Consider the following 27127-nt stretch of genomic DNA (forward strand, 5'->3'; position numbering starts at 1 on the left):
GCCAATGGGTACAGAACATCCAAATTAAATATGTGGAAGCTGGTGGCCCTACCTGTGGCAGGGGCGTTGGAGATTCATGATTCTTAAGGTCCCTTTCAACCCAGGACATTCTGTGATTCTGTGTGATTCAAATGTCACCCAAATGCCAAATCCCTCAACTGTCTGACAAATGGAATTCAGAGCATGCTCTCCTGTATTCTAATTGGGTAGTCTTACAACTGGGATTCTCAATTATGCTCTTTCTTCTTTTTGCCATCTTTCTGGTCCTAAGATTGCACCATTTTGGCACAGCTTCTGAAGAAGTTCTCAATATACTTCTGTAGCCTCCTATTTTGAACATTTCAATGGGACATGAAAACATGGAGGACCAAAAACAGGCTGGCACATCACACTTCATGAGTACTCAGAGCTATTGGTTTTATTTTCTTTTTTCTTTTTTTCTTTTTTCTTTTTTTTTTCAATACAGGATCTCTTTCACAGGCTGATTTTGAATGAGATCACTGTGCTGCAGGTTGTAGCCCACGTCCTCGTCATGTGCAGATCAATGCTGAAAGTTTGGCCTCACTGACTTCAAAAAAATCAGTTTGGTTTATTTGTCATCCAAATAATTCAAAATCTCAGACAAGCCTGATGGTAATGCTTACTAATCTGTACTGCTCCTAGATGTATATGTAAATAATTTAAAAGGCAATTTAAACCTGAACCTTAATGAAAATATAATGGCCCCACTACTCTGGGCCCACTTGTGGGTCAACACCCCAGCTGAGCCTCAGCCTGCTTCTGTCCACACAGAAGTGAGCAGAGCCCCGCTACTCCAGCCTGTGTTTGTAGGAGTGGTGCATCCTCGTGGCACTCTTCTGGACACTCTCAAACAGCTCTGCATCATTCCTGGGTTAGTGGCCCCAAGTCTGCACACAGTACTCCAGATGGGCCTCATGAGTGCAGAGAGCACAAGGGAGACAATCATCCCCCCCCCCTTCCCCCCCCCTCCCCATCTCCCTGCTGCCACCCTCCATTGGTGCAGCCCAGGATATTCTTGGCCTTCTGGGCTCCAAGTACATACTCCTACCTCATGTTCAGTTTTTCATCTACCAAAACCCACAAGTCCTTCTCTCAGGGCTGCTCTCAGTGAGTTCTCCCACACTGTACACATAATAGGGATTGCACCAACTCAGGTGCAGTACCCTGCACTTGGCTCTGTTAAATCTCTTTAGGTTCGTGTGGGTAAACTTCTCAAGCCTGTGCAGATCCCTTTGGATGATGTCCCTTCCTTCTACATCACTCAGCTTGGTGTTGTCCACAAATTTGCTTGATCCCATTATCTATGACATTGATGAAGATGTTAAAGAGTACTGGTCCGAAGATCGGCTCATGACTGGCCTCCACCTGGACACTGAGCTGCTGAAAATGTAATCTTCTAAGCCCAGGAAAATGTTACTGTGTCATATTGCCCATTTCATGTAGTCAGTACATCCCAGCCATGGAATCATAGAATCGTAGAATAGTTTGGGTTGGAAGGGACCTTTAAGATCATCTAGTCATTGCAATGCAGTTTGCTGGTAGGATGGAATCTACCAGGTGTTGACAATCTTCTCTGCTAAGATTTATGAGGCAATTTCCAATTAACATATTTGCATCCACTTCTCCTGCAGCTTATTATTCATGGGAAAAACAGCTTATGTCCACAACTGGAATTGGCTACCCAGTTTCTCCCCTGCTAGATGCACTACACATCATGAAGCAAAGCCCTCAGATACTGTACTGTTCAATAAGTACCACAAGCAAAAATTCAAGCTGATAACACTTAGAATGCCAGTTGCCAAGAACAGTTTTTGCTAAATAGAGAACGTACCACCTATTTTGACAGTTTTTATAAAGGCAGTAATTTCTGGCAGAAAGGCTGGGCAGGCAGCTGGGGTTGGTAATTTCTTAAATTGCCCCATATTAAATCACCAGAACTCATTAGTCTGGTCTACATTATTTGCCATTCTCACATACGCTGTAGATGCAGTGTGAGGTGTTTCATGTCCTGTAGCTGAGAAATAACTGACCTTTAAAGTTCAAATGCAGATTTGAATTTGCAGTGTGATAAAAAGACATTTTGATGTAGTTTTCATTTTGAGCCACATACTTACATTTAATTTAAGGCCACTACCAATTTCAGTGTTTTGTGAGACTACTCATTTTTTTTTCTTATAAATGTTTCCTCTAGTATATGCTACATATATAACATACATTTAAGCAAGTATTTTTTACAGATACATTACATTATAATAGTAATATGGCCATATGGTTCAAATTCTCTTAGAACAAATTAGGAACCATTATATTTGTTGTTATTCTAAGTGGATTTTTATGAATGATTGCTTTATTCTGCATAGCATGTCATACGTCTTCAGTACAATTCCTTTCTTAAAACATGTGCCAAGTGTATTTGTTCAAACAAACCACGTCTGCTGCAAATGAAGTTTTAATGTTGCAAGTGCAATATTCTTAAAATCTGTAATAACGTTGCACTTATACTTTAAACAAGTGTCCACATACAGAGAGATATCTTTTGAATGTTTTTTAACTTTCTTATAATTATTCTGCTAATTTCAAATGTGTCATGCTGAGTTGCTTACTTAATTAGCACTGTCCTGTTAATAATAAGCACCAAAAAAAAAAAAAAATTACGAAGGAAGTATTGTTCTGAAATTTTAAATGCTTTTCAGTCACAGTAAGAAGTAGGCCTATTTCATAATGCCAAATTCTCTCCTCATACATAGTTAAAATTTCATATTCAAATGAAAGCAGTAAAGTCCACCCTCAACAACTTTGCTGATGATACAAAGCTTGGAGGAGGGGCTGACACGCCAAAAGGCTGTGCTGCCTTTCAACAACACCTGGACAGACTGGAGAGTTGGGCAGAGAGGAACCTGATGAGGTTTAACAAGAGCAAGTGTAGAGACTTGAACCTGGGGGGGAATAACTGCATGATCAGTACAGGTCAGGGGATGACCTGCTGGAGGAGAGTTCTATGGAGAAGGATCTGGGGGTCCAGGTGGACAACAGATTGGCCATGAGCCAGCAGTGTGCCCTTGTAGCTAAGAAGGACAATGGTATCCTGGGGTGCATTAGAAAGGCTGTGGCCAGTAGGTCAAGGGTCACCTCTACTCTGCTCTAGTGAGGCCACATTTAGTTCATACTATGTTCAGTTCTAGACTCCCCAGTTCAAAAAATACTGGGATCCATCAGAGGGCCACAAAAACAATGGAGAGCCTAGAGCATCTCTCCCATGAGGAAAGACTGAGTAACCTTGGTCTGTTCAATCTGGGGAAGAGAAGACTGAGAAGGGATCTGATCAATGTTTATAAATATATAAAGGGGGTGGGAGGCAAATGGATGAGGCCAGGCTCTTCTCGGTGCCGCACAGCAATAAGACAAGGAGTAACAGCCTGAGACTTGAACATAGGAAGTTCCGTACAAACATGCAGAATTTCTTTATGGTAATGGTCACAGAGCACAGGAACAGGTTGCCCAGAGAGGTTGTAGAGTCTCTTTCTATGGAGATATTCAAGACCTATCTGGATGCCCACCTGTGCAACCTATTGCAAGGATAGGTTTTAGGTATCCCCCTGTTTTGGCAGGGGGATAGGAGCTCTCAATACTTAAAAGAAGTAGGAGACATCTTTGCATTTTCAGACATATTACTACAGCTCATACCTTAGCATCAACAGCCACATACAAGACTTGTTTTTAAATCCTGGCAAGACTTACATTTTGACCAGAAACCTCATCCTTTTTTACATACTCATTCTTATATTCTCAAGGGAAATTCTAGTTTCACCTAGTCAACATTTTCTGATTATGATAATTTAAAAGAGAATTTCAAGGCAGTTCTGCTTACAGTATCAGCTTACAAAAGAATTGTTAAACAAATCAGCTCACTGTGGTCAGATTCTCAGTTTCTTCTTTCTCAAATAGGCTATGTAAGTTTTAGATCTAATCCTACATGGCACACTGGGGCTCCTCTGAAAGTTTGCAACAATTGCTGACAGCAATACATAGGAAGTTGGCTGTGTGTTGCACGGAGGGTGCAGTAGTATTTCTAGGAAGGGGCTGAAGGCATTCGTATCACAAAGATTGTCAAAAAGCATCAGATTTCAATAGCAGTTTGTCAGCAGCTTTCTGCTGTTATCCTGCTCAGCTCTGCTCAAAACCGTGTCCAGAACAGTTTCTGCATCGCACTGTATTTACTGTAATTCAGCAATAAATTGAAGTCTATTATTATATTTCACAGCCATCCTAAATTGCAAATGATTTTGCAAGGCAATGGGGAAACAGACTTCTGTTGGAAGAATAAAGGCTTGAAAACATATTACTCAGTTTTCAACAGTCGATCAGAATTTTTTCCAATTTTTTTCCACCATAACTGACAGTAACCCTTTCTTAAAGAGCACATATTTGCAGTTCTGTACTCTGGAGTTCTTGCCAGGCATCCCCTTCATCATCTACGCCTTTCCCAGGACAGTCCCTGGGACAAATTCTATCCTAGCCTATTGGCATGATTAATGTATAACCCCCTGACATGCACGGGAAGCCTGCAGATTTCCTAATCAATGCTGGAAATTCACACTTTAGGCCTATCGGATCTTCTGGTATTTTCCCCACTTGTGTTTCTGGAACTGTTTGGTGTAATTATTTACATGTGTGTTCTCATCCTTACCTGCCCTGTTCTGTCTGCTGGGAGGCAGTGTCTTACAAATGTTCACTGTTGCTCCCCACGGAGCTGAAAGAACGATGATCTACTTGCCATTTAGATGTTTTATAACTTCGGAAATGAAGTAAGCAAACAGTACAACACTACTTCTTATGGGGACATGTTTGTATGTGTTCTCTCTGAAATGGTCTGTGATTGCCATCGCCTCTCTGCTCATTCAGTCAAGGTCACTCAACAGCTCAATTACAAATATTGTTGCAATGGCATAAAATATTTAGCACATTTGAGAACTTGTCACTTTCCCAAGCTGTGTTGACACTCTGTAGGAAAACTGTAATCCTTCAAAGCGTGAAGTAAAAAAAAAATACATTCTCCAAGTTCTGCCATCATTTTGGCACCTGCTTAACTTTTAACAGTTGAATGGATTTGGTGATTTCACTCAAGTCTGCAAAACAGTACTAATAGGAAGGCTTTCATGGGTGCACTGAGGTGCTGAATATAAAGCCTGAACTGAAATATAATGGTGAAAGAATCAGACAGCTAAGGAGGACAACTCAGAGTACACACACACTAAAAGTGTAGCTAGCACTCTCCTTTCTCTGTTGACTTTAAAGGGAGCATGTGAGCTAGTTGCTTAAAACAATTCCATTCATTCTGTAGCTCTGAATTAAAAATTGTGCTTCGTGTTTGCCGTAGATCAGATATAACTAAAACTGTCATTCCTTCCTGCGTGTCACTCCGAGATTTGGTTAGCTCATGGAGTGGATGCAAGGAAAAAAATGTTCATTGTTATTATGATGCATTTGCCACAGAAAATTTTTCCTCTGATATTTATTTCCAAAGAATACTTTAAAAATGTCTCTCAAAAATAGTTCCCCTCAATCAGCATCTCTGTGAGTTTGGCGTAAAGACCACTGCTGTCTTTTCAAGACAGACAAAGTGCTCTAGCTGTGCAGAAGAAGGAAGGAAGACTGAGTCTGTGCAAAGGATCTCAGACTTTTTAATCTGAGCTCAGAAACACTGTTAATGAACTTTGATGTCAACATAATTCATGAGCTCAGTTTTTCTGTAACCAAAAGATCTAGAAAGGTTGGAACAATGTTTTGAATTCCAACATCAATTGTAATTTATCTTATTTAAAATAGGAAAGCCTCCTTGCTGTGTGATCTGAAGAAAATTCTTCCCTGGAAATCAGACATGATAATAAATCACTTCTTGGTTTTCTCACATGAATAATTTGTGTCTTGTTATGCAAAGCCTGGAAGCTAATTTGAAGTTAAGACCAGAAATTCACAAATAATCAGTGTTTCTCATTCACAGATTTGCTTTTGAGAGAGGAAGAAGCACTCTGTGTAAGAATCCAAGCAGTATACTGAAGAGTGAAGGAACAAATACCTATTAAGTTAAAGCTTCAACACAGCAAGCACTATAGCAAATGAAGTGATAGGAGCAAAATCACCTTGAGCTTCAGTCCTTCCCTCTGAATCTGTATGTGTCCTAAGGAAAGAGAAATCGTGGCATAACTGACTTCTGTACTGGAATGGAAGTGACTGCATGACAGGCAAGGTTGGGGTACTTTAAGCACTGAGTTGGAGAACACAGAAAATTGACTTTTTTGGTGGAAAAGTAATAATTCAATCAGATAGTTTCCAGGTCATCTCCACTGCACCACACTCAAACAGTGACATAAGATCAAGAGTAAAAGGGAGATACAAATAAGCAGCTGGAGGGACAGCAGGGCAGAAGATTGCTTCTTCCATGGCTACTCTGTCTCATTTCAGCTAAAATACACATCAAGCTTTGTATGACTATAGCCTGCATGCACTGTGGAAAAGCTGTGAGAAAGAGTCTGACCTGTGGTTGTAAACACAGAAATCTGCCAAATGTTTTTTTTGCTCCTGAGACACAGAAATTTCTGGACCAGTCAGGCCACTTATTCCACCTAAAGCTTAGTACCAGATGGTTCCTACTGGTTGCCTTACTTGTGCCCCACTCAGCCCCATGCTAGACCTACTGAAGGTCTAAAGTATCAAGAATCGAAGATACTAGGTTCCCTCTTCTGACAGGCTTATAAACACTGCTGACATCAGGATTCAGGATTCCAGGACATCAGGATTCCAGTTCTGGGCTCCCCAGTACAAAAAAGACAGGGATCTCTTGGAAAGAGTCCAGCGGAGGGCCACGAAGATGGTGAAGGGCCTGGAGCATCTCCCCTATGAAGAAAGGCTGAGTGATCTGGGTCTGTTCAGCCTTGAGAAAAGAAGATTGAGAGGGGACCTGATCCAGGTCTATAAATATCTAAGGTGTGGGGGGCAGAATGGTGAGGCTGGACTTCTTTCAGTGGTGAGTGGAGATAGGACAAAGGGAAACGGCCGGAAACTGCAGCATAGGAAGTTCCGCACAAATATGCGCAAGAACTTCTTTACAGTGAGGTGACGGAGCACTGGAACAGGCTGCCCAGGGAGGTGGTGGAGTCTCCTTCTCTGGAGATGTTCAAGACCTGCCTGGATGCCTACCTGTGCGACCTGCTGTAGGGAACCTGCTTTGGCAGGGGGGTTGGACTCGATGATCTCTGGAGGTCCCTTCCAACCCCTACGATTCTGTGATTCTGTGATTCTGTGATTGCTTGAGTGTATCTTTATTTACATTGGTATCCATAGAGCCCGTTATGTTTTTGACAGTTTCAGAGTTTCTTATAAGAAAGACAAGAAAACTCATTGAGAGCATCCAAAAGAGGGCTTCAAAGACCGTGAAAGATCTTGAGGAGCAGCTGAGATCCGTTGTGAGCTCAGCCCAGAGCAGGGCAGGCTGAGGGGAGGCCTGATGGCGGCTGCAGCTCCTCCAGGGAGCTCCCTCGTAGGGAGGGAGGGCAGCGCTGAGCTCTGCTCTGTGTGACAGCAACAGGGCCCAAGGGAACGGCATGGAGCTGTGACAGGGGAGGGCGGCTGGGGGTGAGGGAAAGGGTCTGCATCACAGGGCGGTGGGCATGGAACAGCCTGCCCAGGGCTGTGGGCACGGCCCCGAGCTGCTGGAGCTCAAGGAGCAATCGCAGTAGTGTGCTGAGTGGCTTTTTTTTCCAGATTTCTTTGTTTTGTATGACATGGAGCTTTTCCAGCGTATGTTAATTTATGGCTAAATCTCCTTTTTAGCAATTATTTATGGGTTTGTGGCAAGGCAATTCCTTCTGGACAAATGCGTCCAAGAGAATTTATTACTTATGTGCAGGGGAAAACAACCATTTCTTGTTTATGCTGATTGGTTTTGTTTTGCCACTGAGCGTTTCAAAAATATCCTGACACTGAAAGGAGTTTGGCCAAAGTACCATTGATAAAATGGAAAGAAAAAGTTCTCCTCATCTTTTTGAGTCGTTACAATCCTAGTGTCAGGTTCAGTCCTTTCTCTTTCACTGTGATACTGATTTCAGCTCACTGTTAAAAAAATGGATATCTTGCTACTAACTCAGTAATCTAATTCTGTTTGTACTAATACAAATTCATGACGAGATTTTAAGATACTTCCTTACACATTTGTACAGGGCCTGTTGATTTTGATAACATAGCTAGTTATGTATGATAACAGTGCATACCCAAAAGACAAGGTAGATATAGTTTGTAGTTCAAGGTGTAATGTTTTATGCAGCTAATCTTGGTTCTAATTTAATTATGTTATGGTTTTACTATTTGTACTTTAGCAAATGCTTTGCTTGTGCTAGTTCAGATTGATCCTACCAGGGTTAGAACACTAAGGAAAACATAAATTGTACAGTAAATGAAGACAGACTACCAACAGGTGCTCACACCTGAGATTTTTTGAGCTATGAAGGTTCCATTTCCTGTCTGTTGATGGCAGATGAATATGAGTATATGGCTAATGACAGCATCTCCAAATTTTAAAGTGAAGCAAAATTATGTGGGAACCCTTAATTATGTTTCTGTTGCTGTATAGTTCTTATTTATAGATTTGTAGAATCATTAAGGTTGGAAAAGACCTCTAAGACTAAGTCCAATCATTGGCCCATCACAACGATGCCCACTAAACTGTGTCACTCAGTGCCACATCTGTATGTTTTCTGAATACCTTCAGACTCCCTGTCACAACTGCAGGGAGGGTATTCATGTGATGGTGTGCTCCCCCCATCCTGGAGTTGCATGATCAGCTATGAAAATGCCATTAGAAGTCTAATCTCTGTAAAGCCCTGTTCTGCCTTCTTCACTGTGTTTTGGGAAGTGCTGTGTGCCATGTTATTTGCAATATCTGGCTCTTCTTCCATACACCATTATATACACTTTTTTTTTTTTCTTTTTTTTTTTTTTTTTTTTTTTTTAAGGACAAAGAAAATTCAATCAGATTTAATTACTATCTAATAAGTCATAAATCTCATTATTTGCTCATATTCATCACTATTATATTTCAGTAGTGCAGATTTCTGTGGAATTAACGTTCATGAAAATCAAACGAGGACAAATCAATGGGATTAATCTAACCTAGTGTTAAACATTCACACTGCAAACAGGCTTTTTGTGTAATTAATCATTATGATCTACTTTTTATAATCCAAGGAAGACAAAAATAAGCATGTCTACAGTGAGTCATGCAAACTGATTTAGGTGTCATCTGTTTCAGTATAGCTATATTACGCATATGAGGTCAATCTTCTCTACCAAAATGAAAGAGACTAGCTCTGATATAAACATTTCCACTCTAGAAGTTTATATTCAGAGGCTCATGTTTTCCAATATGTAAAAAAATGCTCTGATCATTGGATTTTTCTGACTCAGCTTTTGCCAGATCCAACTCCAATACAAGCACTCCACGCAATGTTCCATATTCTATTCACTACATACAGTGTGCTGTCAGGTCTAATTAATCATCTTCATGATCACTGTCCTTTCTCAACCTGATCTATCCACTGAGGGGATGTGTCTATTCTACCTGATATCTCTCATGGGATTATCTCATTGCCATTCCAAGAGCAGTTACGTTTGAAATTTGAGCAGCTTGGATCATTCTATGTCCAAAATCGCTGCCTAAGTGTTTTTGAAACAAATATATGATTTCACTCTGTCTTACCTGTTGTTCAACTTCTGGTAATTTGTCATGAATGATGCTTCAAAAGCAGTTTTGAAAGAAGTCTTGCAATGTATTTAAACATCTGGATGATGTAGTAGTTGGTTAACATTTTCTTCCCTACGCAGATAAATGGCTTTTGACTCAAAGATGAGACTGATCAGTTCTCAGAGCTTGATTCTGGATGCATCTATACCATACATCATGCTAGACTAGCTGGAACATTTATATAGTATTACACAGTACTTGGCAGATATATCCAGTTGGACCCTGCAAACAAGACAGTGTTAATTCATCACAGGACATAAGTCAATTACCTTGGTCTGTCGGCAGTGCTAATTAACCAGGACACAGTGACACACTTTCGTGGCTATTTCTATGCTGTTTCCAGAGGTAGCTCGCATGGTATAGTTCATAGATTCATGCACCTTTATCCTTTGCCCAGTGGAGATGTGCCCTGGAGCGTCCTGGCTCCTAATATGTATCACATTCTGGGTAATATCTTTAATTTCTATCTGATACAAATCCATGTAAAGCTCTGCTTCCTTATAAGAAAATTGGTCTTGATGTTACCTAAAATTTTTTGGGCTGTCATCTATTTTTCTTCAGAAAAGTTCATATAGTAGAAAACTATATGAGCATTAAAAAAAACCAAAACACTTCTTTAGCCATAATTATAGATGATTTTGAAGTAACAAAGCCTTCATAATAACAAAACTACAGTAATTGGCTCAACTTGCGATTGTCTTTAACCAGAAACTAAATGCTTGCACTCTGGTAAGGTACTTATTTTACTTGTATTACTGAATGTGAAATATATATTTAGATATATGTGTAGAGATTAAAACACTGTTTTGCAAGAAACTGTTTGATTATAGTAGAAGAAGACAGTTTTTGTCTTAAGGGAGTCTACACTTGGATAGACAAGAAAGATAAAAGAAACAGAAACAGAAAGACCGGGGGTGTAATAACTCACCTAAGCTGATAGAGCAGATAAAGGGCAGAGCTATATTTTACTTCACCTTCCAAGTGATCTCTGTCTTTTCTTATATATTTTTTTTTCAAGACATTAAATTCATTCACTGATTTTTAAATTTTATGTGAATTTTGGGCTAATGAAGGACATAATAAATAATAAAGTAAGAACTCCCCAACACCTGCAGGAAGAAGTAAATTTAAACTAACTTATCAAATGAAAGCGTGCTGCTGGGCACTCTGCACTCTCAGGGGCTGCATGTGGATTCAACATCACCATGACTGCTGATTAAGCAGAACATGTGCTTGAGTCCCTTCAGCCTTTGAGACCCATAGAAAGCTTGGCATGTTCATTCTTACTTCATATTTTACCAGTGATTCAGCTTACTTTCTTCCAGACCGTGGAAAGGCTAGCCTGGTTCCTCCCTGGCTGGTTCAGCAAATACACTGAAAATATTCCTGGATCTTCTTCCCTTTGCCTCCAGACAACCATGGCAGCATGACAGAGCACATTCAATTTACAGTATTTTAGGAACAGGAAGAAGTATATTACCTGCCCAGAAAGACAACTGTATCCTGGGCTGCACCAAAAGCATTCCTCGCTGGTTGAAACTAAGACAGCTGGTGAGATCTCACTTGGAGTATTGTGTCCAGATGTCAAGTCCTCAGAATAGGAGAGATGTGGACTTGTTGGAGCACATCCAAAGGAGGGCCACAAAAATGATTGAAGGAATGGAATGCCTCGACTACAAGGAGAGGCTGAGGGAGTTGAGGCTGTTCAGTCTGAAGAAAAGAAGGTTCCAGACGGACCTGAGAGTTGGCCTTGCAGTATCTACAGGGGGACTGTGAGAAAGAAGGGGACAGACTTTTTATCAGGGTCTATTGTGATAAGACAAGAGGAAGGAAGTTGGACTGTATGACCTTTAAAGGTTCCTTGCAAAATATTATATGATTCTATGGTTCAATGACTCATGGCAAGGAAAATCCTGAATATCTGACCTTGTCATATAATTTTTCCTATTCCTTACTTTCATACAGCTAAAGACCAGGGGGGATTATTAAAGTAGGAGCAAGGACAAAACTGCTGTCACATTTACAGAGTTAAACACAAAGCAAAAGTGATTTTTAAATGTCCCCGACTGCTTAAATGCCCAAATCACGCAGTGGAATGCATAGTGTCACTATGGGAAAAGGCAGTTTTGGCTGCCTCAGCTGTGCTGTCACAAGTCATCATTATTGTCTACTTACCTCCACACATAGACTGGTCACATAATCTCAGATCACCATCCTGTGTCATTCTAGAGGAAGCAAGAGAAACAGCAGTGCTATCAATACTCACAGCCCCAAATAGCTTTGAGAACAGTTATTCATATAATGCTAATAGGTAACTCCATAGTCTAAACAAATGTAACCTCTTCGCTTGTCCTCACATTCCTGCTAGTGGGGAGAAATGGAGCAATTTCTTCCAACTTCCAGATTAGATCCTGCCTGCACATTTTATTCCTAAAGTTAAAATAAAGTTTATTTTAAAAGCTAATTTTTAAAGCAGACCTTGAAGCTCTAATTTTAAAAAGTGATAGAAAAGTTGATACATCTCCTTATTTTGGGAAATTTTAGAAAGCATCCTAACCTAGTATGTTAGTAAAACGTACTGGTCTTAATTAGGCGAGATTTAATGCTGGGAGAAAAAAATTAGCTCCTAACAAAGGATAATGTCTTATCTTGTAGGCATTTGACTTCCCATTAGCTGGGTCTTCACAATCTGGATGTCATCCACTAGCCCAGTAATCAGCTCCCTCCTCTGCGTAACACACTTAACACATTTCATACTAATAGGGGTTGAAAAGTTCATTAACATTCTATTTCATGGAGTGAACTTATATATTAATAGCAGCAGAGTCTTCTAGTACAAGTTTATTCACAGATTTAACATGAGTTGGTAGTTAATGCACAGAATTGCATGCACATAGAATCACTGAATCACCAATGGTGGAGAATATCTCCAATATCAACCGTGATATTCTTCCCTCATATATTGTTGTCAATAACTGTCATTTTGCAATGCGCAGTAAGATATAAAACAAACCAAGAAGTACAAACCATAAATTACTACTGCTAAAAAATTTCAGTACCAATTCTAATCGCAGTCCTAAAAAGACTCAGATCTTTTGCCCACAGCTAATTGAGGGAACACATACAAGTTAACTGGCTGAAACCATTGTTTTACCCATAGAAGCTTAAAATTCTAGCTTTCACTCAGTTCTGACTGTTCACACTCCCTCACCCTGAGGCACACTGTCCTCATAGCCTTGGCACATGAGCTTTGATTTTCATCAGCCTTAAATGTGAGGTGCAAGATTTATCAGTATGCTCAAGAGTTTCCTTGGCTTCCTTCTCTCTCTGAACCCATAAATGTGTAGAATATTCACAGATCTAGAACTACATTCATTCATTCCAAGGCCAGAAGAGGCCACCAAATCCATTCAAACTGCAGCTGGATTAAGGCATCTATTTTCTGACAGACACCCAATTTCATCTGAAAGACTTCAGGACACAGTGGAGTCCTTTGCAAATGCAGAGACATATTGGACAAGATCTTTCAATGCTTTAATTAACTTCACTAATAGGAAATTATGTCTTAATTTGCACGACTTAAGATTTCACATGCTGAATCTTGTTTTGCTTCTGCCAGTTTGGCTGAAAAAAGGCTCCTTCCATCATCATGTTCTTTCTGTGCACAATTCAGTACAAGATAGAGGTCATCTGGTTTCATGTTACAAGGTCGTTTTCTAATCATTTTATAAGAATCTCTTTGAGTATGATTATTTCCACACCTTTCTTGAAGTGGATAGTATAAATGGGTAAGGTGCTCTATAGTGTCTCTGCTGCATTAACAAAAATTGCAGTTGGGCGGGTTCCCTGTTCATACATGAGGGATGGTTTTAATCCTTTGGATCACAGAATTACACTGAAAGCTCACAGAGAGATGAGGACAATTTCAGAGTCTTCCTTATGTCCTTCCATCATTCTCCAGTCCTGCAAGAGTAGTGTTCCTTCTTCTGTTTCTGTATTTAATCCAATTATCTTTTGATGCCTCACTAATTTCTGTCAACTGCAAATGTAACCAGCATATTCCCTAATACAGCACCCTTCTAGAACAGAAGCGTTCCTTTCACACCTCTGGAAACTTTTTAGTGGAATACCTTTGCCTATGTGCAAAGAAGAAACTTAATCCAGGCTTTATGAGACCTCTGAGTCTTTGTTTGTTCCTTTGGATTGGGTATAGGATTAAGATCACTAACTTGGGTTGTCTAGACAGGATCACAGAGGAGTTGGATGCAACATGAAACCCAAATTGCTTAATCCTGCCAAGGATTTACATGTAGTTAGTTATCTGTTACTCTGGTACAAAATGTTTGAGAAGAAATGTAAACACTTGGAGACTTAAAGCAGCTGAGTGCTATGAAGATCTGAAATCATCTTAGAATAAGGTTTTCAAAACAGATGATTTTTTTGGATCTGCATTGTGTATCTCGATTTTATGATGGCAGAAATCACATGCCTGCTAAATCCGTGAGGAGCTAAATCTGTGTGGATCAAGTGGCTCACAGTGAATATCCACATTAATAGAAGGCAGCCACGGATGTCAGCACTGAACCCCCTACTCTTTTTTTCACTCCTTAATTGCTGGATCACATCCGGGTTTCTTTTGAACTTTCCTAACTTTTACCAAGGCTGTGACTGAAAATAGTTTTCAAGCTGTTCGTTAGGGAATACTCCTAATACTCAATATGAATGAGACCACTTCACATTGGCTCTTTCTGTCTGCATAGGTCTTAGATGTTAACCCAACACTCCCCCCAACACCTAAGAGTGGGCAATAAATGCTAACCACTGCTTTGCTGTGAATGCGCCACTCTCATGGGCTGCTACACAGGTCTAATATTATTTCAAGAGTTCAAAAAAGAAAAGCATTAATAAATACTTCTATTGAAGTATTAATTAAATGTATTTATTATGCACAGAGCACAACTGATAAATAGTATGAATGCAGCTGGGTCACATCACCTGTGATGAAATAAAGCTCCTAGCCCCTTTTTGTTCACTGCTGTATGTATAGCTGTCTATTTCCATCCAAAACTACAGAGGCTCACTGAAGAAAGTATTGTTTCCCACATATACTGTTTCTCTGACTGTTCATGTGCTGACACTTGCCAGCAAGGGAAGCCTTCTTTTGCAAATATCAACAGCATTTTGCAAGCTTTTGGTAAATGTGAAAAAATCAACCACAAAATTTATTGTCTTTAAGTGCTGCTAACAGGTCTCCAGAATATCCATTTGCTGCATTCTGAGACAAATTCACTACAAATCCACTCTATGTGGATAAGACATTTAGGGACATGATTTAATAGTGGACTTGTGCTAGGTGAATGGTTGGACTTGATGAACTTGAAGGTCTTTTCCAACCTAAATAATTCTATGATTCCATAATAGCCCTGAGAACTGGTGGCCTAACCAGTCTGTGCTACTTCTCAGGGGTAGAGATCTATTCCTGCTCCCTTTTTTTGTTTAGCAGTGGAAGCATGGTCCAGTGGTTCTCAATTGCTGCCATGAATTGGGATCTTCAGGTGCTGCAGCTACCCTAATTGTCTCCAAGATTGCAGAACCTTCCCCCTATGCCTGGACCTGGATGAACTGGGGATCTGAAGCTCATTCCTTTCCAGGGAAAACACAGGAGTGCTTTGAATGAGCACATTGACAATCTGCCGGTAGCAAAACAGGATGGCTGGATAATTAGTAATTTATCTATGTCTGTCTGCACTTTCTCTTTACACCAGAATAAGACTTAGAGAAAACAGAAGCAAAATTGAATTGTTTAACTGTATATCTTCTTGAAAGGGATAAAATGTGACTGTGCTTCTTGCCAAGTTGTAGAGAGCATTTCCACTTGAAAAGCAACCAGTCTGGAACTTCAGAAGGCTGAAAGCATAAAGCGTGATTCTCTTCTGGTCTGTGGGGTAGGATTGAAGTCAATGAAATCAGGCAGATTTACACTCTCTGAGAACAGGGCCACTGGGTCACATCCTCAGCCTGTGTCCAGCTTTGCCATGGCAAGGTGTTTTGCACTTTATGAAGGAGCACCAAGAGAGGTGTTCTCTGCCACCTTCCCTGTCAAATGATGAATGTACCGATAACATACTGGGACACACAAATAAACCCAGTATGACTGATACAAACATTTCCTAATGTCATCTAATCAGCATATGTCCTTCCAGATACTTAAAGTAGGTAGTGAATGGATATTCAGCAAAGAAGGTGGCAGTGAGTGGGCTACAGGCAGCAAAACATCTCCTTTCTCTCCCCTGCCTCAGGAGCTTGGGGAATGAAGAATCAGGGACACCAGCACAGCTTAGCTGACTTGCTCTGTGTCTTGGTCACCTCATCCCATCTTCAGCTGTGAATCAAACTGTGTACAGAAATTGGAGTCAACAGGTCCCTTGGTTTTATGGCTTGTTTTTCTGAATTTCATTGTTCAGCAGGCCTCTAAAAGGTCAGATTTGTCCCATATGTCAATCTTATCTAATCTATAGACGAAATCCTATCCAGCCTCTAAATATCCATTCCTATTCATCTATTCTTCCTCTCCCTCAAAGGAGAGGAGAATGAGAGAAAATTCATATGTATGTTATAAAGTATATGATTTTTATTATACCTTTCACATTCTTCTCTGTGCAACTATTTACCTAAACAAGTTTTTAAAGAAACCTTACCATCTCCATATTCTCTTCCAAACACACCTTTAAAGTAAAGTATCAAATGATTTTTTTTTTTCCTCCCAGCAATAGACTCACTGCTTCAAAAAATATTCACAATGCTTATGTAACCACCACATGGTTATCTGTGTGAAGGATTGCTGCAGCTTTGTGTACATGCTGGCCTTCAGAGGTCAGTCTCCATGGACCCATTCATCTTGACTATGGCACTGCTTCAGCTCCCCATTTCAACAATGATAGCTGACACATTTTACTTTCCTTCCATCTTTGTCTCAAGAAAGGCAAGAAGGAACAAGTTTTGCAATTTTTTCAGATCAATTACTGCAATTTTTATTCGCAAGCATTTAAAAGTTTTCCAGAAACATCTCTCTTCTATGCTTAAGGCACAGAGCACTTCATTGACTTGCCCAAGGCTATAGAGGAAATATGTGGCTAATTTGTTAAATGAATAAATTTCTATATTCCTATTTATACCACTAAGACCTTTTTTTTTTTTCTCTTTCTAATCAAAATTAGCACTCATTTGTATAATTGTTATGAAGAGAAACAGGACTATGGTGAGATGCTAATGTCAATATCCACAGTGAAGCCCTGCACACTGACTTGTCCCAATTCTAGATTCTGCTCTTAGAAACATGAAAATATTGAAAATTGAGTTTCTGAGGTCTTGGAGAACCTAGGACTAAAGGTGCAGTACTTTTGTAGATGTTTCTATGGGTGAGTTATTCTCTGGATCAAGTGGCAGAAAGAATCACAGAATCACAGAATTGTAGGGGTTGGAAGGGACCTCCAGAGATCATCGAGTCCAACCCCCTGCCAAAGCAGTTCCCTATAGCAGGTCGCACAGGTAGGCATCCAGGCAGGTCTTGAACATCTCCAGAGAAGGAGACTCCACCACCTCCCTGGGCAGCCTGTTCCAGTGCTCCGTCACCTCACCGTAAAGAAGTTCTTGTGCACATTTGTGCAGAACTTCCTATGCTGCAGTTTCTGTCCATTTCTCCTTGTTCTGTCTCCACGCACTGATGAAAACAGTCTGGCCTTGCCACTCTGCCCCCCACACCTTAGATACTTATAGATCTGGATCAGATCCCCTCTCAGTCTTCTTTTCTCAAGGCTGAACAGACCCAGTTCACTCAGCCTTTCCTCATAGGAGAGATGCTCCAGGTCCTTCACCATCTCTGTGGCCCTCCTCTGGACTCTTTCCAAGAGATCCCTGTCTTTTTTGTACTGGGGAGCCCAGAACTGGATGCAGTACTCCAGATGAGGCCTGACCAGGGCAAAGTGGAGAGGGAGGATCACCTCCCTCAACCTGCTGGCCACGCTCTTTTTAATGCACCCCAGGATGCCATTGGCCCTCTTGGCCACAAGGGCACACTGCTGGCTCATGGCCAACTTGTCGTCCACCAGGACACCCAGGTCCCTCTCCGCAGAGCTCCTCTCCAGCATGTCATCCCCCAACCTGTACTGGTGCATGCAATTATTCCTCCTCAGATGACTCTACACTTGCTTTTGTTAAACCTCATCTGGTATTTTTTTGCTCAGCTCTCCAGCCTGTCCAGGTCTCGCTGAATGGCAGCACAGCCTTCAGGCATGTCAGCCAATCCTCCCAACTTTGTATCATCAGCAAACTTGCTGAGGGTGGCCACTATCTCCTCATCAAGATCATTGATGAAGATGTTGAGCAAGACTGGACGGACCCAGCACCGACCTGAGGAGCACTGCTAGTTACAGGTCTCCAGCCAGACTCTGCACCGCCAGTGACGACCCTCTGCACTCTGCCAGTCAGCCAGTTCTCAACGCACCTCACTGTCCACTCATCTATCCCACACTTCTTCAGCTTTGTTATAAGGATGTTGTGGGAGACAGTATCAAACGCCTTGCTGAAATCAAGGTAGGCTACATCTATGCTCTCCCCCCATCCACTCAGCCAGAGACAACATCATAGAAGGCTACCAGGTTGGTCAAGCATGACTTCCCCCTGGTGAACCCATGGTGACTACTCTGACAATATCCTTTTCTTCCAGTTGTCTGGAGATGGCATCCAGCACAAGCTGTTCCATCACCTTTCCAGGGACAGAGGTGAGGCTGACTAGCCTGTAATTACCTGGATCTTCCTTCTTGCCCTTTTAATCCCTGTTCATGATGGGGGGAGGTCACTGCACTTTGCCTTGGTCTCTGCATGAGGGTGAATTTAATCTATGGCAGTTGCAGATCATTATTTCTAAAATTAGTCTTAAGTATTGCTGTTATTAACAACCACTGAAATGATTCTTAGTGGAATTTCTGCAGCTTTTTAGACCACAGTCAATGCTTTTAACTTCAACGAACCATCTGCGTTTCCAAACATTATCCTCTTTATCATCCCTGCATCTCCTCTGTCATGTCTTTTATGTTTTCTTCTCAACTCTTTGTTTACTTTCCATCTTTAGTTTAAGAAACACAAGCATATAAGAAAGATGCTTTACTTTCACAGAGCTCATTGAACCTTATCAGAAGTAGTTAGCTAATTTCTGCTAGGAAAATCTAATTTTTGTAGAACAGTTGTGCCATCCACTACAAATACATTTATAAACCAACATTTGAATGCAAGTGACAAGACAGCATTTCGGTTCAGGTTGTGTTTGTATCTCTGAGTCCTTTCCTTACAATATCTTGGGTTTGAAAAACAAACACAGCAGTCTTTCTTTTCAAAAAATCCCAGAAGGAAGACCTCCCTCTTTCTAGCCTTTCCCCACATTCTCATCATGCCTTGAGAATCTGAAATTCAGTTCTTCCATCAGCCTGGAAAGCTTCAAATCTACTCCTTTCAAAGTAGCGATTTGGGGAGACAGCTTATTTGGAAGTAGGAGGGGAAGAAGGCAGTCGCTAGTAATGTTACTCTGCTATGCAAAGAATAATTCAAGAACCACAAAGGTAGGGAAAGTTCATCTACAAAACTTTAATCCTCTGTTAGAACGCAGGAAATTGTTCCTGGCCATATTTCCAGAACAGTTTATACATTCTACTTAAAACAGCAACATAATAAAAAGTGTAAACAGTCTTGAATACAGGAAGTGGAAGGTAGTCACAATAATTTACATAATCTTTCACTCAAAAAAGAAGTTCATTTGATTGTTGTGATTTCTTTTATATTTGATCTAGTCCATGCTTATTATTTTAGTTCTTAAGGTATATACCCTGAAAATTAATGTACTGTCTTGGTAAATCCAGGACTGAAAAGGAGTGTTGGGGATGCAATAAAGATCTCTCAAATTCTAGTTCTACTAACTCATCTGTTGTGTACATGAAATAAACCTGTTTCTGTTACGCTTACAAGGAAAGCAGTGCCCATGCCTTTTTGAGCAGCATAGTCTTGTCAGTCAGACTCAGGCTGAGATTTTTGGCCAAGTTGAATTACTCAAGAGAGTAACAGTAAGAATTACATAGGGTGAGATTTACCTTCCTTAGTTTGAGGTCTCTGCAGTGTAGACATTTACTTCTGAATGCATCCCATGAGATCCTTTTTAAAGTCAATATGAGAAACAGACAATTTCAGAGCATGGTTCATTTGAACTGTTTTTCATGAGATTATTATCTGAGCTCACTAATGCCAAAGACAATGATCCAGTCACTTTTCCTTGGTTACCTTCTTTGCTAGATCGGCAAGTTAAATTAACTCACAAAGGGATGCCAATAGGAGAGATGAAGATAAGCATGAACAGAGGTAAGCAGCTAGATTATGCATCCTATCTTTTCAAACTGCAGCCTTTGACACCTAAATTCTGTTTATCTGCCTATTTAGATGTTGCATTTGACTCATAGAACTGCAGTTTTGAAAACAACATTCTCATCTATTTTTGTTTAAGGGGATAAATAATTTGACATAAGCACTGTTATTTCCAAATCAAATGAAGTGAATGCATGGAATACTGCAATTTTTACAGCAGAGATGAAAGTATGAATGAGAATGGGGAAAGATATTGAATTGATTTAATGATAATACATGTAAATTATACTTGTAAATATTTAAGTTATCTCTGAAAAATGAATTACATATTTGGCTTATTAAACTTCTGGAAAGAAGAGGTAAGGGACATCTTGTCAGCTCAAAACCAGTCCTAGTCAAAGTCTCATTGAATACAATGGATTACTTTCAAAGTAAACTGAAGAAGCAATTTGAAAAGGAATTTCAAAGCATTTGTTGTTTGAATGAATATGTATTTGAAAGGTGGTTCGTACAGTACTTGTTCAGTATAATCACCACAATTATATACACAGTACTTTGCAAACTGAAGATATAATGCATATAGGTAAAGGTTTCATTTTACTTTTACTTTGGGATGTATGTTTTGCACATAGGCAGAGATATAGCTATGGAATATTTTGCTGACAGCATGTCCAGCCTTCTCTATCTTATCCAGATCTGAGCAAACTCCAAAGAAGAAACTACAATTTATGCACTGCTGAAAGGCAGAATACATTAGCTCAGGCTCTGAAGTACAGTCACATACCTATCAGCCCTCTGGTTTGGAGCTGGCAACTGCTGCCACAGGTCTGTAATTACAAACACTTGAAAAACAAAATTAACATAGGAAAATTAACATAGGAATTTATTCCCTGAGAAAAATATCTTCCAGATTTTTTTTAGAGTCTGTAAATATATCTGAGTAACTAAATTCAAGCTTGGAAAAAGTCTCTCTTGAAAGAATTCACCTCTCTCACAGGGGTATTCGAAGAACTGGTTCAACCTAGACATGCAATATACATTAGAATTTCTAGACAAAAGTCTCTGTATATTCAGAATTATATTACAATGAATTAGCTCAGTATGCTGCGAGCGTCATTGCAATTTTAATGAAATCAATTTAATTTGAATCTGTAAGCAGTTGCTGAGAGACAGCAGTTCCTACTCCCACCTGTAAAGGAAACCAGACCCTAAGAGAACTTTGAAAGATGTGTGGATGGATGTGATAAAGGTTGCACAAAACTATCTTCCAAAATGAGCACGGAATGCTTGAATCGTATCTCTTCCCAGGCATGATTCATGCTAATTCTTGAAGAAGCTTTTGTTGTTTTTTTAACAATAGCACTGACATTAGTACTTGTAGTAAGCATTAGTTGGCTTGCATTTAATCTGTTCACTGATAAAGGTATGCGTTGTGAATACTGTTACCCTGATCTGAAATCCAAAGCCCAGCTCCCATGCCATGGATAGTTTGGACAGTGCAATTAACTGGACTCTGAGGAAATTGCATCCAACATAATTAAAGAGTAAATTTAGAATGGAAAGGAAGCATTCTTTAACAGAGTGGAAGGAAAGGATGTGTTGTCAGCCTGAAATTTAAGTAACAGGAAAAATATGATAGGTGAGATGAGAGGTTAGACAGAGGTAGAGTTCTGCAAAAAGGGGCTGGAGAAAGGAAAGAAGGCTTCTTGGGACTTAGGAAATTATCCATCTGTAGATTATGATCGCATCTCCCAGGTCCGTGCCACAGCCCCAGAGCTACTGAGCTCTGTTCCCTTCTTCTGCCTGGCTTCCATCCTGCTTCAGTATGGAAATTGCTTCAATATGGAAAATTTCAGCAGGAGAAGTGCAACCTCTGTGTGCTGGGAAACAACTGCAGGCTTGGAAACTGTGGTCCTTCCTGGTAGATAAAAGATGCTGGCATTTTACTCCACCAGCAAGTTATATGAACTATTGATTTAATGTGCAAGTCTGAGGTAACTGTGCTGAAAAGAAGAATGTATATGTGTTAAAAAATAAAGAACAATAATGTCTCTTCTAGTCTTGAAAAGTACTGCTGAGGGCATGTAGTGTGCACATAGTGGTAGCAAATGATAGCTAAGCTTCCTAAGAAGTTATCTAGCTCTGCTTGTATAGGAATTGGGGATGAATACTGACTTAAGAATTTTCCTGTGACCTGGTACTAAGTCACCCACTACTGTCCTCTACAAACTATTCTGCTTTCCTTATCAGTTCCTATGGTTTAGCTTCAGCTGCTCATCACACAATTCTATTAAAGTGGAAATTCCATTTAGAGGTGCTTGCGTCTCCCTCTAACACAGGACAGGAGTTTCTGCTCATGGGTTAGGGGCACCTAAAACTTGATGACATATGTCAGTCACACAAAGACTTTATGACAATAGATTTGGTAATGACTGTGAGATGGTTAGGTAGTTTGGAAGTGGAAGTCTCAAGGTGATTTAAATGTGAGTTTTGAAGCAGAACCTCTGTTTCAGGCTCTCTAGGGCCCACACCTCTTACATCCAGGTCCCCAGTGCAGGAATGAACAGCCCCAGCATTAGTTCTCCTCATCAGCAGAAGTCACAGTTACTTCCAAACCAGCTCAGTTCTATTTGGAGGCTTTGGGTTAATGCTGTCTGGTATGGGACAAAGCCTTTATTCTAACACTTCCCTTTTAACTGATCAACCGGGAGTGAGCCTGCATAAAACTCTCCACCAGAGTGACACCTGGACACACTACTGGTTCTCATCTTGCTTCTACATTGCTGTCATTATGTTTGTTTTAATCTCCTGTGGCCCCTTGTGTTTGAGCATTAACTGGTGCCATTATTGCTGAGCTGTGTAATTACACAGCGTGTCTTTCAGTAGCACTAAATGTCTAATTATGAAGTTCTCCGAAGTAGAAGGACGAACAACTATTCAGTGTTTGCAGCTAGCAGAGTTTTGTTGTATGCACGATCCATACCACTTAGTTTACTGCCTACTTAACTTTCCATAAAGTGTAATTACGTTCTGGGTAGAGTTGGAAGACACATGGAGTCTAATATATTAGCTACACTTCTTATTCATAAGAAAACGAAGACTCTGCATCAAGTTAATGCCAACATTTTCCTTTGGAAATAGCACAAATAATTTGTCACTGCTCATTACTCTCACACTACTAAACCACTGCTGGCTTTTGAAAAGACAGTTTCTAAAATGATCCAGAAGAGCTGACTGCTGGTTTTAGTATTGTAATGTTTAAAAGACCCAAACAATTCAAGATTTACACATTTAACCCAAGCAAACAGAAGAGCTTTCTTTTTGCATTTGTCTTTCTGGCACACATGGATTTTTTTCTTTCCTTCTGAAGGATGAAGAGTTCCCAGTGGAATATGGAGAGCAGAGGGCCAGTGCAAGGCCTCTGTTTAAGCAGGGTGCAGACATTTGTCTTTAGAGCAGAGAGCAGACTGACCTGAGCCTTTTAGCAATGACAGGAATGTTATGCTTTGGAGGCAGACACCAGCAGAGGTTAGGCCACATCACGTGAGAGGCTTTCACAAACCCAGAGGTTTCTCTGTCTGAAGAGACAAGCTGGGCAAATGGAGATAAAAGAACTTCTCAAGGTCACAAATGAGACCCTTGTAGACGAAAAAGGAATAAAAGCGAGATTTTCTAAATGCTGGGTTTGTGCTGGCTCCACTTGAGCATGCTGTTTAGTCTCCCTATAGCCTCTCTAGCCCATCTCAAACTAATTAGTGACCCACTGCCAACCGTTTGTTTTCTTTTAAATTCAGCTCAATTCATCCATCACTATACATGTGTTTGAAGCAGACACTCTCCACGCAGAGTGCTTCTGCATCAGCAGGGCAGGAAAGGGGAACCAACGAAGTTGTACTGGGGAGCAGGCAGTTGAACACTCACAGACTGTGAGATCTGATTGCTGTGTCACTTATGGCTTACCCAAACTACATGAGTGCTCCTTTCTAAAACGGTAACAGCAGCTCTCCCTCTCTCACATTCCCAGGTGTGAATGGCTAGCTGGAGCCAGCTCTGCTGCAGTTCTATGGCAGATACTATGGGCAGAGGGACTCCCCTTTCCTCCTCTTTTGCCTTGGAGCCACAGCTTCCACTGAGAAGAGAAGCAAGAAGGCTTTCTTGCATATCTTAACAGAGCTGAGAGACATTATCTCAGTGAGCTCACAATATTTAGATTCTCTCAAAGAAAGATGAATTCCACAAGACTGGATCTTCAGTCTCATGTCCCAATCCCTTCCTTTCGATGTATTGACACAAATGATGATTCTTATGGGTCCCTTCCAACGTGTGATATTCTATGATTTTAAATGGTGACCACTGAAATCAGGCTCGGTGTTATGGGAGTTTCAGCCCAACATCAGCAAACTCAGAGCAAACTGGGGAAAACAGGAACTGACTCTAAAGTGATTTTTTCTACTATAGACTGAAACACTTTGTTAGACTGCTGGTGTTTCTTCACTCTACATTTTCCCTGCTGCAGCATCTCGCTTTGCTCTATGAACTCACAACAATTATGGATGCTGCATATAAAGAGATTCAATTTGGAAATTGCATCCAGTTCAACTTGAAAACTGCATTAAGTTCTGTATCCCCCAACACAAGAAGGACATAGAACTGCTGGAGCATGTCCAGAGGAGGGCCACAAAGATGATCAGAGGGCTGGAGCACCTCTCCTACAAGGACAGGCAAAGAAAGATGGGGCTCTTCAACCTGGAGAAGAGGAGGCTTCAAGGAGACCAGAGAGTGGCTTTCTGGTACCTGAACAGGGCCTACAGGACTGGGGAGGGACTTTTTAGAAGGGCAGGAAGTGAGAAAACAAGGGAAAATGGATTTAAAGTGGAAGGGGGTAGATTTAGACTAGATATTAGGAAGAAATTCTTTACTGTGAGGGTAGAGAGACACCAGAACAGGTTGCCCAAAGGGGTTGTGGATGCCCCCTCCCTGGAGGCATTCAAGGCCAGGATGAATGTGGCTGCAATAGAGGGAGGTGTTCCTGCCTATAGCAGGGGGGTTGGAACTGCCTGATCTTAAAGGTACCTTCCAACCCAAACCATTCTATGATTCTATAATTCTGTAATTCTATCATCCTATGATTTCTATCCTAAAAAGTAAACTGTAATTGTCCATCTCAGTTTCACAGGTTGCAGAGACATGGAAAAAAAAAAAAAAAAAAAAAAAAAGAGTATTTTCTATCTCTTGTTTTCCTGTATTTTGCTTCTGAGTCACTACTTTTCATGTCATGCTCCTTTTCCCTCTTTCTCATCTGCCTTTTCTTTTGCCTTAAAAAGAAAATCTTTTCACTTTCAGAACATCTCTTTTTCCCACTGTTGCTTTTCACTTGAATATTCACTCAGAAGGACTCAGTGTGGTACTAGCTCTCATTATTATATCCATGTCTCACTTCAGCTGAATTAATATTTCCATATTTTTTAAGAGCTAAGCTTCAATTTGTCTAGGGCATGCTGATGACGTGCTAAATAGAGGCATACAAAAAGTCTCCCAAGAGCTGTAGGAAATTCAGATAACAGACAGTAACTGCTCATTTCAAAAGTCTTCTCATCATAATAATTCCTGATCCAGATATCAGGAAAAAGACCCTCACTTGACTCTCTTTGCTTACCTGCCTTCCATCACATTCAAGCACATTGTGTAGGACTCTACAGCTTTATGTACTGCAGCACAGTCTCATCAATTGTGATCAAGTTTCCTTGCATGTTTTGAGTATCTTTTTTCAGCAGTGGATCTGAAACACGGTCAGAGCTGAAACAAATACCAGCAATGGCACACGAGGAGAAAAGAACAGCATGAAAGCCTTAAGTACAGTAACAGTGCTTATCAACAACATGGCCTGTCAGTATGTGGACCTTAAAATCTAGCTTTGAATGTCAAATAATAGTCTTATCCCCACCAGAAACACATAGGAAAACACTGAATTGAAGCAACTACTGACTTCAATAGCTTCTAATTTAAGATGACTGACTTTTCCCATTAAAACCACTTTTATTTTAATTGGAGATTGTTTTCCTCCAAAAATGACTTCCATCACATATTTCTTTGGTTTGCAATCAGTCCACACTCCAAACCTAAACTTATTGTTCCTCCCTCCAACTAATCAAATTTTATTTGAAAGGTAATAATTTCTAAATGGAAATTTTAAATTACAATTTTCTATGAGCAAGTCACATCCAAATTATTTTACAGTTTTCTATGCCTTTCAATAATGCTTTGTTCCTAGGCAATAATTCCTCATGTCTGGTTAGTTATTCTTCATCAGACTTCTGAATACCACGTGCTCTGTGAAATCACTACTGTTCTTACAGCAATGTTCAGTCAGTTTTGCACTGCAGGCTCTGGTTCCTCTCACACACCTTGATGTTCTGTAGATTTATCTGCTTGCTTAATTGTATGAGGTATGGAAAGTTCCACTTCCATCAAATTTCACAGAAATGTTTTCAGAATCATGATCTAAGATCAAATTTGACAACATTTGATGCCAACCAGTTAAAATGTCTAAAAAGGTAAGGGGAAGAAGGTGACTATATTTCAGGATGAATTAAATAAGAGGCAAAAGAAATTCTAAGTAACACTAGTTGAGTAAGGTCTTATGCAAGAATCTTTTATAGGTAAGTACCAAAAGAAGTTTGACAACTGAAAGGAAGAACAACAAAGCAACAGTATCTGAAGTTGTTCCTAATATGCTAGGTTTCATGGCATCACTTCCAGCAACTCAGTGTTTCCCACTTTGCCCAGAAATGAGAGTTGTGTATTCAGTTGAATTACTGGATAAAAAGGCTTATTGAAGGAAACATTTTTGGCTTAGCATGCTGAATAAAGTCCTGTCTTACTATGAGATAAAGAGAAATCTGC

The sequence above is a fragment of the Tympanuchus pallidicinctus genome, unplaced genomic scaffold, assembly GCF_026119805.1.
Source record: "Tympanuchus pallidicinctus isolate F22 unplaced genomic scaffold, pur_lepc_1.0 scaffold11, whole genome shotgun sequence".
Taxonomy (NCBI): domain Eukaryota; kingdom Metazoa; phylum Chordata; class Aves; order Galliformes; family Phasianidae; genus Tympanuchus; species Tympanuchus pallidicinctus.